Source organism: Grus americana, chromosome 1 (genome assembly GCF_028858705.1).
Source record: "Grus americana isolate bGruAme1 chromosome 1, bGruAme1.mat, whole genome shotgun sequence".
Taxonomy (NCBI): Eukaryota; Metazoa; Chordata; class Aves; order Gruiformes; family Gruidae; genus Grus; species Grus americana.
Genome location: NC_072852.1, coordinates 208,868,689 through 208,886,541, shown reverse-complemented (window position 1 = coordinate 208,886,541; position 17,853 = coordinate 208,868,689). Strand labels below are relative to the sequence as shown.

The following is a 17,853-nucleotide window of genomic DNA, read 5'->3' as shown; positions in this document are numbered from 1 at the left end:
CTTTCCAAATCTCTATTTTCTGGTTAGTTATGTGTATAAAACATCTTGTATGTGTCTAAAGCATCATCTGTTGCGTCTGTACACGAGCGCACTGGCAGATGATGTGCTGGAGATGTGCTGCTGCGGCGATCGTTCTTCTGTAGGTCACCAAATAGCTTCTGGCTGTTGCCTCTTCCCTGTGTCTGTAGGGATGAGACTTTGCTACACTGAGTCTGCAGAGCAATGCTAGGAAGCACATTCAAGCCGTTGCAGTTTACAGAGCGAAGTTTTGACCTTTGTAAGCTGGTGTAGCGCTGTTGAAATGTGGCACAATGGTTGTCCAGCACCTGTAATTAGGCTTCACATTACAGTAGCTGGATGTAATTCTACAGCTTGTTTTACATAAAAAGACAGTTTAGATGACCTAAAAGTCCCGCTGGCCTTCAAATAAGAAATTAAAATCTAAGTGTTTGCATTGATTTGTAACAGCTGGGGATGTAGCCTGTGGGTGCAGCGTTGCAGCTGTGGTGGCTGTTTTCAGTGAAAGTGCTGTTGTTGGCTGGCGGTGGAGCATTGCGCCCGCTGCAGAGCTGCCCTGCACATCTCTGTGCCCTCGGTGCCTTTGGTGAACCAGGCCTCCCAAGTCCCTGGTTGATGAAAAAGTCGCTCCAGGAGATGTAGCCTGGGGTCATGGATGCTCTGCTAGGTGCCTACGTGGTCTTGGTTGCAGGTGGTCCTCACTCTGCCATGTACCCGGCCATTCCTCGCTCATCTGGCTGGCGGGCACCCTCCAGCATGGGCTGGAGCTGGAGAGTTGGGGGAGTCTTTCACAGCCATAGGTTGTTCTTTATCAAAGCAGTTCAGAGGATTCACACAGTTCTCATGCTGGTTGTAATGCTCCTGGTTTTGTTCTGGGGTTTTGATTTTTTTTGTTTTTTTTAAAGTTTATTTATGTCTGCTGCAAATTTCTAAACAGCTAGAAGACCAGAAGGGATAGACCTTAGAGGGAAGATTTTTAAGTTGTTGTAGAAAAATGATGTTCACTAAATAGGTTTTCAACATTTGGCTGGGCAATCCTATTGCAATGTGTGGCATAAGAAAGGGTCAGGATCTTTTCAGGCAGAAGCCCAGGTGAAGAACCATGGAGCATGTATAATCGCTGTGTTCAATCTGCCGAGCCCTAAGGCACATATCTCACTTATTTTTACACTTGGAATGGCTGAAGATGGCTCTTCCATCTGCATCCCTTCTCCCCCTCCCCACCCCATAAATCCCATCTTGGCAAAGTGGCAGAGTTAGGACTCCGCAGTGTTTAATGCTTGTGCTTCCCTCCCGTCAGTGCCTCCCGCAGAGCAACCTGCTCGGCACAGCTCCGCTGATCCGCACGGTGCCCGGGGTGAGCCCATGACGAGCACCGGAGCCGGGCACGCTGCAGCCCCGCAGCACCCTGGCTGGGTAGCACACGCTGTGGGGTGGTGGCTTTTCGTCCGGTCGGAGCAGCAGGCAGGGAGACTTTTCCCTAACAAGGAGATCTTCATTCTCACAGTTAACACTGAAGGTGGTTCATCTTCATTTTGTGCTGTGGAAATTGCTGTCTGAGAACTTAAAGGCTTCAAGATGAGTAATGTTGCTACTTGGGCAACTCCTGAGGGGCCCCCATTGCACTGGGTGAGCATCCTGGCTGGTGGCTGGCTGTGATTTGTCATGGAGGGGATGAACCTTCCCCTCCTATCCACCTCGGTGCCAAACGCAGAGCAGTGAGAGCTGGGCGAGGCGGCCTCTTTTAGTTAGTTTTTGCCTTTGAAAATGCTGGGGCTGACGGAGTGTGTGTGCATGGAGGTGCCTTGTCCCAAAAGGGAGGTTTATCATTTTGAACACAAGGATTTCGTGCTCACTTGGGAGGTATCGATGTGCGGTGAGATCTTCCTGCCCCGCCTCAACTTTGGGAGCCTTTCTCCTGATGGGATGCTGATGTCTGAGGAATAAAAGCATAATGGATTTTCCTAGAGAGTGCCCCGGGGGTCTCTGGCCAGGCTCCTTTCAGCCATCTCCCTGCAGTGCACTCGTTTGTCTAAGACAGCAATTTACACTCCAGTTGTTTTATACGGATGGCTTCTGCGCGCACAGAAGAGGGTCGTAGTATGCCAGCCCCGTGTGCTCGCTGGGACTCAGCGCAGCAGTAACTCACGTTGTGCTTTGCACAGCAGCTCTAAATGCGATTTAACACGAACCCAAATATGCAGCGATTGCCGCATACGTGGGTTGAGCAAGCGTGCTTCTGCTGTCGGGGGAGAGCAGTCGTGTGTCAGAAAGGGGATCTTTTATTTTCTGTGTCACTTTGGAAGTTTAAGCAGTGCCAACAAACTGACATCTCGCTCCTGTGACTAATCAGGTGCTGAGAGGCAACACGAAGGCAGCATCCCACGTTTTTTACATCCTTTCGTATGAAGTGGCAGAAGTTGGCCATGACTAGAGACAGGGAGTTGGCTGGAGCGTATGAATGCTCTTGGGATACTAAGAAGTTTCTCCAATGCTCGACTGATTGGGCTTTGCTAATGTGCTCACTGGATTTACAGACAGGAATGAGTATCCCCTAATCCCAGATTATTCAGAGGCTCAGGAAAACAGGTAGGAAAGAAAAGTTTGGCTTCCTCCACTGTGAAGAAGCATGGATCATGGTTCACAGATCACTTCCTTAGATCACCTGTCTATATTGCAATAAGAAATCTCCCACTGTTGCTGGAGAATAAGGCATGACTAGCCTTGGCCTCCTGCGCCCTCATTCTTAGGACTTAGTGCTTTGTACCAACAAAGTTGGGTTTGTTACAAAGTGTAGAGAGTGCACAGGGCACGTCATAAAAGATGCGTAGATGTGGCGCTTAGGGGCATGGTTTAGTGGTGGACTTGGCAGTGCTAGGTTAATGGTTGGACTTGATGATCTTAAAGGTCTTTCCCAACGTAAACAATTCTATGATTCTATAGCTTACGGCATGTGTCTGGTGGGCGTGTGGGTGGTGTTGCAGACATTTCTTCCTTGATTCCAGAAAACACGATCATGGAATCATAGAATCATAGAATTGTTTTGGTTGGAAAAGACTTTATCTGCAGCCTGGGCAAGGTGGGTAATCTTGTCTTCTTTTTGGATGGTCCTTGCCATCACAAAGAGGAATGCCCCAAGTGTTGCTGCACCATGCTCATGGCATGTCCCTCTCTGCCTTTGCACAGTGTTGTGCTCCTCAGTGATCGCTGAAGGTCAGCAATGACTGTGTTTGCCTTCCTCTGGAGCTCCCTTTCAGCCTCTTTATAGCTCATGCAAGTCATGCAGATTTCTGGAGGCACATGTACCGCTGCGTGTGTTGCCATCTGGTCAAGGCACCAAGCAGGGATGTAGGGAGTCCACATTTTGTTCCCAGTTCTGATACAGGACACTAACTGCAGCCAAATTTTGCAATCTTAATTTCATAAGATTAATGTATTATCTGGATAGTGGAAGGAACGATTCCCTCTTGTGTGCCATGGCTGTAGGTACAAGAAACCTTTTAGTAGACAACCTGTCACTTCCTACATTTTTATAGACTGGCACAGCTCTGGGCGGCTATTTTAGGTAATGTTGAACTGCAAATACGTCACATGCATTTGGATCTGTTCAAAGGCAGTCTTCAGACCTTTCAGGATTATCATCTGCAATTTGCTCTATAGATTGTGGAGAAAGGAAGAGTTGCTCCTGCAGGAGCCAAAGGCTGCTAAAAAGCTGCTGAGAGCAAGACTTTGGCACGAAAGCCACCCTGGGCAACCCACGTTCTCTCCGGGGCTGGCTCTGCTGCGGGAGTGCGAGTGCAGGTGGGCGGCAGGGGCTCTCTCCTGCGGGCTTGGGGTTTGTATGGGTGCTCCAGGGCAGGAGGATGGGAACATGAGTGCATGGGTGGGTCTTGTAAAGGCAGCGTGGGCAACCTCCTGTGAAGGTCTTTGTTTTCTAACATACAGCCGAACGTCAGCCTGCACCTCAGCATGCACTTTTATCTCATGAGTTGATATTCATAGGTATAAGCACTAAGTGAATAAAGTAGCACATGTGTGAAACCATAAATCATCCATGCTTGAGAATAAGGCAGCCTTGTTCTGCAAATTGGTGGAGACGGCTGCCTAAGATTAGCAGGTCCAAGAAAGCAAATCAGGATTTTTCTTTATAGTGGGCAAGAGGTATTGCAAGGCACAGTTTTGTGAAGGGCGTAGGTAACGTTTTTCAAATAGCTGAAGTGACTCTCCAGGTTACGTGAGCACAGGGAAGGGCATCCCCCACGCGTTGGTTTCCCGTCCATGTCATGCACCCAGCAGCGATGGAAGCATTCCCGGTGCTCGGCACCTCCAGCAGCCACGGGTCAGCCTAAACCCATAAAGAGCTTGGGGGCATGGGGCTTTGCTCTTTGGTGGGTGGCATGAGGTGGGGCCGAGAAGGAGGAGGAGGAGGAAGGCAGAGCTGCTGGTGGAGTGCGTGGGCTGGCCAGCTCCCAGCCGAGCCCATGGGATTGCCACAGCCGCCCTGAGCTGAGTAAGTTATTTTGGGGTGAGAGGCATGTGGAAGAAGGTAAATAAAACAGATGATGGAGTTAATAAGAAAACATTGATTGATTAGGGCTGTAAATTCTTATTTTTATTTCATGTATATGGCTGTTAATTTCACAGCACAGCACAGGGGTAATTTACTGCGTTGATTTATTACTTTTCTGTGCTCTGAAGAAAACAATGAATTTTAATTCAAACCGTTACATTATTTTGTTTAGTGTTGCACATATATTGGACAAACCCAATAAGCTTCTCTCCAGTCTTATGTAGATTAGATTAAGAGATATTTTAACTAAAATGCCAACAGACCAAATTTCACTCTCTTGCACACCGATGTTAATTAATTTACTCTAAAATTATGCTGGTGTGTCTGATAAATTTGGTTACACCTTGCGTAGTCTCTTGCTGGCACTGTTTAAACAGAGGCAGACCCCTGGCACTCCCACAATAGCATTTGCTGCAGTATTTAAGGCAGGATGCACGGGTCAGTTCAGAAATAGTATATGTAGGTCAGTACATCTTTCCAGAGCAGTGATTCTGCTTCTGGAAGTTGTCTCTGAACTGTCACATCTGCACCTAGATTTGGAAAGAGGCTGGATATTTTCATGCTGAAGTAGTATTAATATTTATATAAGCTAATATGGGGTTAGTGAATGTCAGAATTTAATTGATACGAATACTACTCTTCTCGGTAGGCTGGGCTTTGCTTTCTTTTGCACTCACTAAGCCAGCCGGCACAGGATCCTGCTGGGGCTGAAAGCCACGTTTGCCCTGCCGTACTAAAGCAGTGCTTCACCCTCCTGCCATGCATCCTGATTTTTATGGATGCTTTTGTGTGGTTTGTCCCAAGAAATCCCCACACACGTTCTTTGCTCTCACAGACTGAGCCACATCCAGCGCTCTGCTGCTGCGCTGTGTCCTGAAGGTTGCCAGCAGTATAGCTGCCATCTTCTCAGTACTGTAGTGCCTCTTCTCAGCCCAGAAATAAAGCTATGCCGGAGAGGAGAGAGAAGGAATAGTGGTTTATAATTCCGGAGAGCACTCTTGGGACTCCACAATAAATTCTTGTTCTCCAGGGCTCATGTTTGTCATGTGGGTTTTTTTCCAGCAGAGGAACAAAGACTGTTAAATACTCCAGAATTTTTCAATTCTGCTGAGATTTTGTGGTAGATACCGATATCATCTCAAGGGGACGCAGCCTGCTCTGGGAGGCATACTTCAGTGACCTTAATAATCCCGTTATTAACATTCCTTCTGTACTGTAGGTGATGCAAAAGGCCATACGGACAATGAATGGAAGTGGAGGCAACTGGTTTCCTACTACAGCCTTGCACATCTTTCAGGTTTAAACCCAAGTTGCATTGGATGAGGAGAAAGACTAACATACATTGATTCTGTAAAGCAAGGGCCATGTAAAACCTTCCACTGTGTAATAATTAAAGGTAAATGCCGGACCATTTGAGAAGATCAAACAAAATTACTTTTTGACAATATTTCTAAGGGACTTTGGATCAATAACATCAAGCTAAACTTAGTAATACCTTGGTCCATTTGTCACTCTGTTCTTGTAAGGAGCATTTTATGCTTTTTTTTTTTTTAAAAAAAAAAGTCTGTTCTTCAAGAATGGGCAACTTTCTGTGTTCATTGACCACTGATTCTCCCAGCTCCTACCCCGTCATGGAGGGTTGGCTGCATTACTGGGGGAGCTGCCTGACACTGCAGTTGATGCTGTGCATGCTGCTAAACTCTTAATAAACTTCCACTGAAATAAGATCTTCGACATTTTGTAAATGAAAGACTTTAGCTTTTTTGTTTGGATTGCATAGTCTAACCTGCCCTCTCCCTCCAGAGTGCTGTTGTGATCAAATTGGGAAATGCATGTGCTGAATTTTGAGGGCGTTGCAGTTCACCTCCCTCCGACTGGAGGCTCCTTCTGAAGGGCACCTGGTGGCATCTCCCGCACATGCGTTGGCCATGGAGTCCTGTTTGGCAGCTCTGTGTGCGATGTAAACCGGCTATGCAGATCATGTCATGCTCACTGCCATTCATCCTGTCCCTGCAGTTCAGCTGACCTGTCCAAGACCATAGAAGACCTTGTAGAGGATGAAACCATTGATTGTAGGTCTCTTCAATCAAAGGTGAACTTGAGGAATTGGTCTCCCTTCCTTCTGTGATCTCTAACACTGTACAAATGCCAAGTTCACCAACAGTGGCAGAGTCCAGCCCAATATATCCATCACTGATGTGTAACTATCCAAAACTAAACCAGATTTTTACAATGTAATTCCCTTAGCACATTAACTGGCTTCCGCTTTCTGTAATTTATGTTGTATCAACACATGCTAAATGATCTACTCTCTCTTCTTTCACTTCTCAGTATTATTTAAAAGTGTGGCTCTTAATGACTTCTTTATAATATGCTCACTGTTAAAAATCGAGCTTCTGAGCATTTAAAAAGCTTTACTTTCTGCTTTGGGATAGCTCCTTCTTTACTAGACACCATGTTTCCAGTGGCTTGAGTCCAGGGTTAGCAGCTAGCAAATCAAAGGACCATGGATGTTGGAGTTACATGCCTAATGACAGTGAGACCTAAAAGCTTCTAGGCACTGTAGAGCATGTTAGACAAAATTCCTGCCTCAAGGAACTTGTCATAATAACAATTATAATAGTAATAATTAAGAAAAAAGAGGGGAAAAAAAAACAGGGAGGAAGTTATGTAAATCATCAAGTCCATCTGCTTGCCAGTACACGTTTATTCCCCGTAGGAAATGTTCATTTAACTCCTGAGCTGCAGCCCAGCAGTGACACGAACTGTTCTTTTGACTTTGAGTGAGTCACCTAACCTCACTGTTTTTCTTTTTTTTGTGTGTGTGTAAGTGAAAATATTTTCTTACCTCATGTGATTGTCCTGGAAATTAATTCACAGTAGACAGTTTGCAGATCAAATAAGCTGTGGAAATGCAAGCTATTGATTTTTCAGGCATCTCAGCATTAATAGACATCCACACACTGTCATGCATTCATAGGCATATAAAAAGAAAGAGGAGCGTCACTTCTGAAATGGTAGGATGAAAAGGAATATAAAACTTTTTTAGATTAAGTAAGTCTAGTGCCAGACCACTGATTCTGCTGAAAATGAGAAAAATTGAGCTCAGCCAGCCCGTCTCTTCCCTCCTCCCTGACAGCGATTCCCTCCTTACTCTGAATGTGTTATCTGTAGAGGGGATAAAGGTGTGAGCTGTGTCACCTTAGTTGAGGCTACAGTAATGCCGCTATTAATAAAATAATAAATCCAGCTTTATCATCTCTCCTGAACAGACCTGATTTCTGCCAGCAGTGGTTTTTGATTCATGAAGCACTGAGCACAGTTGAGATTGCCGGATGTCTCTGGTATCAAGTGCCTCTTTTAAAATGGCATTAGAAGATAGAATACTGCTCATAAATGCCATTTCTTCGTAATCAGCAGATTTAAACATGGCTTATAGACATGTTAACCTTTCTTTAGATCTCCATGATGACTTTTTTAGTCCTCTCTCACAGTAAGAAACTTCAGGAGTATTCCCGTTGCCTTGCCTGGACCATTGTGTCTTCACTTACTCAATGCAACATCGGTTTTTAACCTGAACCTCCTGTTTGCTTCAGCAGAGACATGTCGAAGGGGAACAGCGTGGTGACAGCCGGTGAGTCTGTGTTTGCTGATGGAGAAGGCTACTGCCTGATAACCACAAAGCTCCCTCCTGTCCTGCCCCAGCACTCATTCTGGCCCAGCAAGGATTTTGCCATTAACCCCATAGATTTACATTGTTGTACATTGCAGCAATCATTTCTTATTTTCAAAAACAGCAGCAGAGCAGATCTTCTGTCATATTCAGAACTAACTTTGGGTATCACCTTAGCTGTGAAACTTTTCTTCTTTGTCTGTCAGTCCAGTTTCTCTATTCATAAATTTCCAGAAGCCATAGCTGGTCAGAAGTGATCAGGAGACCATCTACCTTTCTCATATGCTGCACTATTCCTTCACTAATGTGTAATTAGGGCTGTTGCATAGAATCATAGACTGGTTTGGGTTGGAAGGGACCTCAAAGATCATCTAGTTCCAACTCCCCTGCCACGGGCAGGGACACCCTCCACTAGACCAGGTTGCATTCACTTCCAGGTAGCCAAATACTTTTGATATAATTATTATCGATGACAGAAGCATAATTGAGATAATTGAGTGAAACCGTACCGAGTCACAGCCCTGTTAAATGTATGCACAATGCATATGCTATGGATACTTGTCACATCCCAGGATACATTGTTATGATAATAGCAGTGAATGCCCCTGCGTTACAGTAATTGCTTGTGGTCCAAGCCTGAACTCTGGCAGGGGGAACTAGGTTGGGGAGTTAGGGATGCTGAGATGTGGAGCCCGTGAGCGTGGCGGTGTTCATACAGGGGCAGGGGTGTGGAGACAGAGCTGCCAGGGAGGAAAATAAAGCTGTGATGTTAGCCCAGATGAAATGAAGGCTTGGGGGGGGAGGAAGTGGGGTTTTTGTTTTCTTTTTATTTCCTACTGCTTTTTAATCCGTCAAATAATTTGCGTTTACCTTTTGCTCAACAGTCAGAGGTGCTACACGTGTCTGTGGTGTTGGACCCTGCAAATCCCAAGCAGATAATATTGAACCAGTATTTTTTCCTTTTGCTCCACTGCAATGAATGCACTCATACTGTCATCTTTGGACAGGCACTTTTAGTGTCTTGAATGGTGTATCTTCTCCTTGTTGTGCGAGCACTTTCTCATATCTCTTTATGGTTTGGAAGTTAAAGGCAAGGACTGTAGCTATAGTTTGCTCTCAGATTACATCTGATCCTTGGTACAAGCAAAAAGATATGGAGGTATTTCCTGTCTAGGAGAATGAGATTGACATATGCCGCATGTGAATATTTAAAAAAAAATAGCTGGGAAATGGGAATAAGGAGAGAAAGCAACTGTGAAGACAGGTGTGTTTGCATAAGCCATCATGATACCTGTAATCACCAACTATTAATTCTTCTTTGTCTTCCATCACATAGGAAGTTGTGTCAGCACCTACTAAACCTCCAAAACCTCGTCATCTTGCAGTGCAGCTGAACCGCTCTGTTCAAAAATCAAGGTTAACAGCGGATTTGTGTTATTTTTCCTTTTCTCTCTGACTGCCTCCATCAGAGTGATGCTATTGTAACCAAAGATAATTATTTTCTGTGAAATTACTCTTCCCTGTCTTTCCCCCTCCCCATTATGTTAATAAGAGTGCATTTCTCTCCCTGGGAAGATTGACACTTCTTTGAAGTTAGTAGTGCTGTTGCCAGTTAAGTATGTGACCTTATCTATATAATTGTACAGATCGTATTGCCATATGTCTAGATGCACAGAGCTTAATTTAACAGGAGACGTATATGTATAAAAATAAAGCAGTATCTGGGGGTTAAATATTGGAAGACCCCCCTAATCAAAGCTTTCATGTTATACAAAACTTTCTGCAGAGCTCTAAGAGCTCTGAAGTTAGATCTTAAAAAGCATCTCCCTACAAGGAACCCTGCTCTTGTAACCTTATTTTCATACTGGTTGTCATGTGGATTCTGCTATGCCTGTACTTCCTCACCTGTTGTACGTATATGGTTTCTCCTCCCATGGTAGCAAAGTCCTTCACACTGTATGGTAAGGTAGAGCAGCACCGTTGTTCCTTTTTTAACAAGCGGGGAATCGAGGCAGAGGAAGCGGCTAACTCATCTTATGCCAGTAAGAAAGATTTGGTCTTCATTCGCCTTCAAAGCCACTGGCCACGTGCCATGCAAAGCCTTACTGGTGGGAGTCCAGCCCAGCCTGCCCTGCTGAACCTTCAAAGCAAGGCTGACCCAGCACCAGCATTCCCTACCACGTGTGCAGAAGTTATCTGGGCACGTGGGAGCCCCAGTAGCGCATATTTCCTACCCTATTTCCTATCCTGTTTCCAATTACCCCACCATTTCCCAACGCTGCCTTTCAGCCCTTCCTCGCCTTGCTTTCTCTCTTGCCCAAAGACAAGCCTGGCTTGCGCACAGGCAAGGAAGGACTCCAGTTTGCACAGGGACAAGGAGACGTGGATAGCTCTGATGAACCTCCCAAGCAATGTAAGGGCCGAGCTGACTCATGTCTCTTGGGTGGGTGAAGCGCACCCCTTCTCCATCAGCCTAATGCAGGCAAAGTCCTAAGCAGCTTCTCTGATGCTCTCGTGGAGCGAGGAGGCAAACCCAGAGCCCTGAAGTCCCACGCTACTCCCAAATAGTTGTACTCTTTCTTTCTTTCTCAATCTGACATTGCTTGTACTTTCTCTGCAAGGATATGTTTGCTCGTTGCATCCTGTGAATATGAGTCGATGTCATGATCTGCTGTGGGTTTGTTGCCTTCTAAGAGAAATTTAATGTTTTTGTCAGATGAGTTACGTGCAAGGAATCTGTGCTGCAGTGATCTATTTGTATGGTAATTAGCAAGTAGCTTTTCAGATCTTGAAGGGATTTGGTTTGAAAACTGAGTGTTATTTCCTGAACTTTAATTTAACAACAGCGTATGAACAGCAGTGCACATTCACAATTTTTTTCATGTAGCCACAATACCCAAAAGATAAATGTAAGTCTGCTCTGCAAGAGAATATTTTGGCTATAATTAATTTTGGTTCCACTCACCAAATGCTTGTGTTTCCTGACCTTCATTTGAATCGCAGACACTATGTAATCAAATGTGCAGTATTAAAAAAACCAGTTGCTTAAAGAAGCACAGGTGCTTACGGTACTACAGCTTCAGCTGAATGATGTGGTTTGTGCTGCCTCAGAATTTGACCATCTTATCCTTAAGAAGGTACTGTTATGGAAAGATGCTGTCATTGCTCAAAGACGTTTAAGTTATTTCTGTTAACATGAGAACAAGGTGTGGTTTTTTTAAAATCTCTGGAGAACCGTCGCATGCCCATCATTTATATTATTCAGAGGGATCCTTTAGCAGACGCAACCAGGAATGGAGAATTTTCTCTTTTTTCCTTATTATTCTGTGCGTTTGAGACAGTTCTTGAAGATGGGTCCTGGGAACATACTACAAGTGACACAAGGAATAATTGTTGCTAAATTTAATTTATTGAATAGATATCAATTTGATTGATTAAACAGAGAGTAAACACACACAAGATTACCCAAGGTAGGTTCAGGGATGGAAAAATGTTAGATGGTATTAGCAGCTTAGATATGTGTGATGCTGTAGATATTTTTCAAGTAAGTTTATAATTTCTTAGGGGATTTCTCTCTGTTTTTTTTTATTTCTTTCTTATAACTCAATGTAATCCAAACTGATTAAGGGAAAGATGTATTAAAGGAGAAAAAATAAAGCAACCACATGACCAAAATCAACACTAGAGTAGTCTAGCAGGGCAAACTGGAGCTTTGACTCAATAGGAAGCACGTGACCTGAATTCGTGTGTGTGGAAACCCCTTGGCTTGAGTTGACTTCGCTTGCTGGGGACAGAGCCCTTTACTGAGCAATGCATAGCCCCGTGTCAGAGCAGCAAACAGGCAGGATTTAGATATAGTCCTGCCTTGGTCAGCTGGATGGAGGGCCTTCACGCCCCGCTCCTGAGCTCAGCTCCAGTCTGTTGGTTCACCATCTCCTCCTGCTGCCCGGTGCTGAGGAGGGAGGATCTCAAGGGCTTTTTATTCGTTCAGCCAGCAGGAAGAGGCTTCCTCTCCAGCTCCAAAACTTCGGTTTCAACTTTCTGCTTGGCGTCCCTGTGCAGAATAGCTGGGGGGTTGCAAACACCTTGCAAGGCATCAGCCTAACCTCTTTACCTGGTTGCTTTGTTAAGAGCAGAAGTGCAGCACTGAGAACGTAATGAAAGATTTGATGGGGAAAACAAAAATGTTAGAAAAGAGAAAATTTCTATGTAGAGAGAGGTTTTTTGCTTATAAACAAAAATGAGGAAAAGAGATGAAAACATGAAGAAAATAATACATATTTTGTTGAACTGACTGTATAAAGACAGTTGCATCATACAGAAAATATTCCATGTTCAAGATTGTTTCACCCATATTTGTGCATGGACTTGGCTTTTGTCATCTTGAATGCTCACCCGCATCTCTGATAGTGCCTTTGAGTTAAAAAAAAATAAAAATCCCAGAAACATATCCTCAGGATATTTTAATTTCTTCACATTGAGTCCTGCAAGAAAAGGAAGAGAGATCGTGGGGTTTTTTTGGTTGGTTTTTTTTGGTGTTTTTTTCATTTAGTAATTAAAATAATTCAGAACTAAGAACTCAATGAGGAAAAGCAAAACCTGTGCTGCCTTTTAGTAAGCTGAAACAACAACTTATTTTTTTAATATTTATTTGCAATATTGTGGCACCTTTGTAGCTGCAGTCATGAGGCGGCACCCTGCCGTGCTTGGCAGGATAAGTGGAGTAAAAGATGGTTACTACACCGAAAAGCTCACAGTTTAAGGGGAGCTTGAGACAACAGATGGGAAAAAGCAGATGGGGATGCGACAGAAAAACCAAGGCGGTATCGATCAATGCTAAGTTTGTTTCTGGGCAGTCTTGGTGCGAGATGGAGTGGAGACCAGGCTTTTAAAATCGAGGGGTGGGCAGTTTGGTCCCTTGCTGGCACGGTGTCGGTGTGCCTCCGTGTGCCCTGGGCTTCGTCCTGGGGCTGCAGCTCCCGGCGTCTTGCAGGGCTGGAAGGGACGGGGTGCAAGGGATTTGCCACAAATTGTATATAGGATATGTATATCCTACGTCTGTATCTATAGAGAGATTTTTCCTCCCCCTCTCTGACATGTGTATGTATATATAATATTTAAATATTTGTTTTCCAAAATTTGCACGAGTTGCAAAGAGTGGGGTTTTTTTTACTTCGCTTTTTGTTTAATTAAAGGATTTTCCAACAAAAACATTCAAACTGGATTTTTTTTCTTATTTTTTCCTTTAATGGCATGTATATAAGTTTAAGTTTTTTCCCTGCTCTCTTCTCTTCCATTTTCATGAGAAAAGAAAGACAGTGGCAGTCTTACAATAAAAGGGCTTAGCTACAGTTTCACTGGGATGTGAGGACAGAGGTACCTAGGAAGGTTCAACTTTTCAAACATGATGTCCACCTCTGCTCCTGAAAGGTGAAATTCCTTTATATTCTGGAAAAACTAGCTACTCGCCTCACCATAGTTAAAAAAATAAATTATGTCTAATGGAGCATCCACATCCCTTCCTCCTACACCACAGCTCAAGGGTTTGTGTCGAAGGGGTTTAGAGAGAGACCCGTTCCCTGCAGCCAGGGTAGGATCCAGGAAGGCCTCTGGGTATCCCATTTCTCATTGATAACGGTGTGCGTGTAAGGCACATGTACCACAGTTAAGATCCTAAATTTTCTTCAGCTACCTCCCCGTGTAGGCAGTGGGACTCACTGTTAAATGACGGAGTCAGACATTTAGAGCTAGATTTTCATAAAGCATGTCTGGATCCCGTGTCAAGCTGTTTACTTAAAAGGGTCACATCACTGGGGTTCTCAATCGCCTTTTTTAAAACCTAAAATTTACACCACCTTATTGTGAGGAGCTGAAGAAATTCAGTTTGTGTAATTTGTCAGGAGAAATTTAAGATGTGATGCCTTTATAGTTTGTGTGTGCCTACATAGGGACAGGATTTCTGACAAAAGTTTTCTTTCATCTAACAGATAAAAGGCATAAAAGTCAGTGGAAGGTGAAGTTAGAGAAATTCAGACTAGAAATAATCTTATTTTTCTGGCTCAGGATAACTTTAGCTGTAAAGGTGCTACTCCAAAGTTATGGTCCAGACACAGGAGCTGAGCGGTGAAATTCCCTGTCCGTTGTTGTCCAGGATCTCAAAACAGACAATCTGATCTGGATTGGAAACCTGTTAATGCGTAACGAACAGTGTTTAAACCAAAAATGACCGTAGCAGTAGAGGGGCTTTGTGGCAGAGCTCTGTTTTACACAGAAAGCTGGGAGGAAAGGCCATGTCTCTTCCAGGAACGAATAATGTATATTCAAATATTGTGTGTGCCCGTATTTTCCTGTTCTGGGCTTCTTGAATACCATTATTGTCATGCAATGTTATAAATAAATCAACAGAAGAAAAACTTGGTTATATATATTCCTATGGTGATTCTAACAAGATAGAAATAAGCAAAGGTTAACACAAACTTGCCTCACATAAGAAACATGATATTCTTGTTCCAACACTGCTGTAACATTTGCAGACCACATTCCTTCTAAATCACTCTCTCACTGATAGCAGAGTGTAATGGAGCTTTTCAGACTCTTCTTGTTACAAATTTTTGGATTAAAAAGTTTCCTATCTGTTACAGAACAGCAATAAGCACATTCAGCGAGGTGTGGGGTAGGAGTGACTTGTTCCATTTCTGGGGGCATGTAATATTTTATCATCTTGCAGCCTTCCTGGAATTTAGTATGCTGAGAGAAATTAATTTGACTGTTTACAATATTTAATTTTCAATAATTATTCAAGCATATATAACTGCAGACATTTACAGTATGTAGTAAACAGATGGATTAGCAATTGTGCATGTAATTAGAAATTACACTTAAAATACAAAAGTGCATTTGAATATTCAGTTGCCTTTAAAAAGAAAAAAGGTGTAAATGCAACTCCGCGTGCCTCAGAAATGGTTTAAAGAGTCCATAAAATGCCCTTCCTAAGTGACTCTTTACCAAAAATATTCACAGAATTGCAATTGCAAATTGCCTATACTTTTTTTTAAAAATACAAGGCTAAATTGTTTCAATTTGATAGTATTTTCTGTGCTGGTGTGGTTTCAGAGTCACCGCAGAATCACTTTTCCCACCCTCCAAACAGAGACGTCCTCTCTCCATCCCTGGATCCATGCTGCCGGGGGTAGGAGAACGGGCACACTGCACTGTACCAGCTCCCACCTGGCACCCCGTCCTCAGCCCTGCCTCTTCTAGAGGTCCACTTGCGCCGTGACACTTGAGAAATGATTTTGTTAGGACAAGATAAATCTTTCCCAGAAATTGTGGAACTGTCAGGATGTGAAAGTACCGTAAATGAATAACAGCCTGATCTTATTACTTTAGAGTTTATCCTTTCCCCACCTTGAATTGTGTTGCAATCTTTCATTCTGTTCGGTCAAAATTGATTTGTAGGATAGGTGGCACAGCGACCACATGTAAAATCATAAAAAATACCTGTGAATGATTTTTAGAAGTGACTTTTCAGAATCCAGTTTAGATACCTTTGAAAATACATGTTTCCCAGATTTCCGTGTGGTCTCATAATATAGCTCCTGGGTTGAATGCTTTGGTCCTGTGCACTTGGCACTTACACCAGGCTGTTTAGGTCCACCTCAGAGCTGGTGCAGAACCCCAACTTCATTTTCTCTGCTAATTTTCCCTTTAAAGAAAAATAACAAATCCCACTCTTTTGTCTCATTTTGAAAAAGTGACTATAATCGCGCTGTAACACCTTCAAGGAATGAGTTTTATCCTGCTCTCAGTGAAGTCAGTGGGATTTCTGCCATTGCTGCAGATGGGTGTGGGATTGAACCCTTAGCGATTGTCTGAGTGTGAAATGAGAAAATATATTTAGCTGGGTTCATATGAGACTATTAGAGACAAATTCTCATCTAAGATAGCAGTTGGAGCTAATTTCCATGGCCTTCCAGCATATTGACCATAAATCATGTCATGAGTGTGAAATACCCCTTCCTCCTGTATATATCTCCTCCCTTTGAGGGGATTATAATGTAACATAGAAAAAAAAGTCAATTTTTTAATTCTGTGCCCCTCAAAAATTTACTGCATTTAAGGAATTATATTAACTTTAGAAAAAAAAAAATATAGTTCTTTTCCTATAGTGATAATACCATTATTTTTGTACTATTATTTTATTAAAATTTTTGCTACTATTGAGCTATTCACTATTGCAATACTATTCTATTTATTTATTTGCTGATGTGATTTTTTCCCTAGACCCCCAGCATAGCACATGAAAGCTCCTCTGTTTTTCCTGCTTGTGATATTTTCTGGTTTAGAGATGGAAGCAGAGGTTTTGCAGTGCGATAGGATAGTAAATGAACAGATTCATAGTCTTAAGGTCAGAGTGTTATTAGGTCACCTCCTCTGACCCCCTACATAGTTCAAGTTGTAGAAAGTCACCTAATTGCTCCTACACTGAGAGGTCTGACTGGTGTTTCACTAAAGCCTGTATTCCAGGAGGATACTGATTTAAAGGCTGTAAGACCCTTTTTTTCCTGATGCTTATCTCCTTCATTCTTTGAAATATCTGGTTTATTTTTCATTTGAATTTGTCTGCCCCTTCCTTCCAGCTCTTGGCTTTGGTTGTACCTTTCTCTGCTGCAATAAAGAGCCCTTTACTCCCTAGTAATTTCTCCCTGTGCAGGTACTTATGTGCATTAATCCAATTATTAATTAATTAAACACAGTATAGTTCTGTTAATGCAGAGTGTGGAAAGGAAGCACTAATTTAATTAGTGCCAGATTGTCATTGACTTTTAAGTAGGAAAACACCAGTTGTTCTGCCTCCGTAAAGCCGTTCATGATCACAGTCCAGCAGTGACCTCCAAAGTCCTTCCTCCCCAAACCCCAACGTGCAGGAAAGACCAGGGTCAAGTGCAGATGTGGGGGTCCAAAGTAGCTCCAAGAACCTTCCCAACATGAGCAACAGCAACTGCCGATGCAGCAGAGAAGACGTGCCAGGATATTGGTCGCAAAAATTATTGCTTGCGGCTCTGGCTTCCATGCTAAGCTGATAGCTGCTTAATTTCTTTTTGGTGTAGATAGAAAGCGAATGCATATGGCTCAGCCATTCATCATCCACCGTGGCTGTTCCCCCCTTCCCCAGGGACAAATTATTCCATTGCTTTTATGGCTAGAGATGAAAGTTTTTTTGGCTCGGGGGCAGTCACCTTCCTTTACTGTCAAAAGCTGGAAAAATTGGTGTTGCATCTAAACACATAGCAAGCATTTTGGGGTCGGGAGCCTAGACAGATGTTAGCTTTCTACACTTCACAATATATATTTAAAGGAAAAAAAAGTGAAGACCCAAGTTCTGGTATTTCTGAAATGTATGGCAGACACTTCCAGAAACTCCCGTTTGTTTCCCCTTTGTTACCACTGATTTCAGGTTTGCACACATCCAAGCCCGACCGATGTGGGTGTATCAGGCGGCAGTTGATGAGGGACATTGCGTAGTGCAGAAGAGGAACGGCCTGGTCCGATCCATCGCCTTCGCACTGCAGTCGCACACTTGCCCAGCAAA

At 43.4% G+C, this 17,853-nt stretch overlaps 1 protein-coding gene across 1 annotated transcript in view; it reads left to right on the top strand.

Moving 5' to 3' along the window:
* FAT3 (FAT atypical cadherin 3) overlaps positions 1-17,853 on the top strand; it is a 425,084-nt gene that overhangs the window by 192,302 nt on the left and 214,929 nt on the right. The window lies entirely within an intron of this gene.